General features: G+C 49.7%; 1 non-coding gene across 1 annotated transcript; it reads left to right on the top strand.

The window, feature by feature from the left end:
* Positions 1–1,196: 1,196 nt before the first annotated feature.
* Positions 1,197–1,362, top strand: LOC134987267 (U1 spliceosomal RNA). The gene has a single exon (XR_010192963.1). It is a non-coding gene; the product is annotated as a U1 spliceosomal RNA (small nuclear RNA).
* Positions 1,363–1,799: the final 437 nt, after the last annotated feature.

Here is a 1,799-nt window from a genome sequence, read left to right as displayed (position 1 = left end):
CTCCCGGCGCCGGTATACTGAGCGCCGGGAGCCCGACCGCCGGCAAACAGAAGACCACCCCTCATAAGTGCCCACTATCCAGATTGTTGACACAGATACCGACACGGATTCTGACCCAGTGTCGATTACGATGATGCAAAGTTACAGCCAAAATTGGCAAAATACATTTGATATATGATTATGGCAATAAAAGATGTTTTGCACATCACAGAGGAGCCCCCTATCCCTGACAAGAGGGTACATATGTACAAGGGAAAGAAGCCTGAGGTAACCTTTTCCCCTCACACGAGCTGAACGAGTTATGTGAAAAAGCTTGGGAATCTCCTGCAGATTTCCAAAAGGATTCTTATGGCGTATCCTTTCCCATCAACGGATAGGTTACGATGGGAATCCTCCCCTTGGGTGGACAAAGCATTAACACGCTTATCCAAGAAGTTAGCCCTCCCGTCCCAGGATACGGCTACCCTCAAAGAGTCTGCTGACCGCAAACAGGAGATTACCCTGAAGTCCATTTATACACATTCAGGTACCTTACTCAGACCGGCAATTGCGTCGGCCTGGGTGTGTATGTGTAGTGCTGTAGCGGCATGGACGGATACCCTAGATAAGGATACTATTTTATTGCCCCTGGGGCATATAAGAGATGCTGTCCTATATATGTGTGTATGCAAACTACAGGTGGTGCTGCATAGCTCACATCCTTTTACTTGTCTTGTAGAGCAACTCTGGAGCTGTTACTGGGTCCAGCTGCTGCAAGAAATCAGCTTGAATGCTTCAGGGGCTGGGGCATGGCCAACATGAGCCCCACACTGATGGGGGTGTATAAAGCGATCTAGGGGTCATCCAAGCGCAACCCCACAAAGGCCGCCATGCCCTGCGTGACCATTTTCTCTTTTCATATGCAGACGAGGGTTGCAGCCAACTATACCCATTGCTTGGATGACATCACCATATGCGAATCCATCTGCTGCAGGCCTTCCCCCAGGAATGCTTGCACTAGTTGTTGCATTTGGTTTGTTGTTTGGGGGGTGCTTCAGTATTAGGCAGCCTTCTGCCCTCACACATTCGTCTGAAAATGTGTTCTCCCTGCAGTTGTTGTCCCCAGATGAGAGTTCCCTTGTGCTGCCTCAGTTGAATCTCCTTTACTTGACGGAGGTGTGCCTGAGCAGCGGCCCTCCCCAGCCCTATCTCAAATTATACTTATTTTGCTTAGGTGATACCATGGTCATGAAGATTGTTTTCCCAGGGTGAGGTTCATTCATTGCATTCTGGGTATGCTGACCTCTGTGATTTCCCCAAATGTGGGAATCTCGACTGCATAATTTGTGGTAGGAGGAGGGACTGCATTTGTGCTTTCCCCTGGTTGGCTCTGGTATAATTTAGATCTCATTGTTTCAGGTCTCTCTCCAGCCTAGTTTGCTGTCTGTTTCCACTTCTCTTTTCTTGAGCCCCTCCCTTCTATGCCCTTGCGCACTATCCTGACTTCTCCCGTCTGCTTACTTTGTGCCTTCCAACGCACAATGCGAACTACAGGTGGTGTTGCAGGGCCCACACCCTTTTATTTGCCTTACAGAGCAGCTCTGGAGCTGTTACAGTGCCCAGCTGCTGCAAGAAATCAGCTTGAATGCTTCAGGGGCTGGGGCATGGCCAACATGAGCCCCACACCAAAGGAGGGTGGAGGGTGTTCAATGCGAACTAGGGGTCATCCAAGCGCCCCTTTTCTCTTTTCATATGCAGATGAGGGTTCCAGCCAACTTTGGCCCACTGCTTGGATGACATCACCGTATGCAAATCCGTCT

This window comes from Pseudophryne corroboree, assembly GCF_028390025.1.
Source record: "Pseudophryne corroboree isolate aPseCor3 chromosome 7 unlocalized genomic scaffold, aPseCor3.hap2 SUPER_7_unloc_8, whole genome shotgun sequence".
Classification (NCBI taxonomy): Eukaryota; Metazoa; Chordata; class Amphibia; order Anura; family Myobatrachidae; genus Pseudophryne; species Pseudophryne corroboree.
This window is presented reverse-complemented; position numbering and strand designations above follow the sequence as displayed.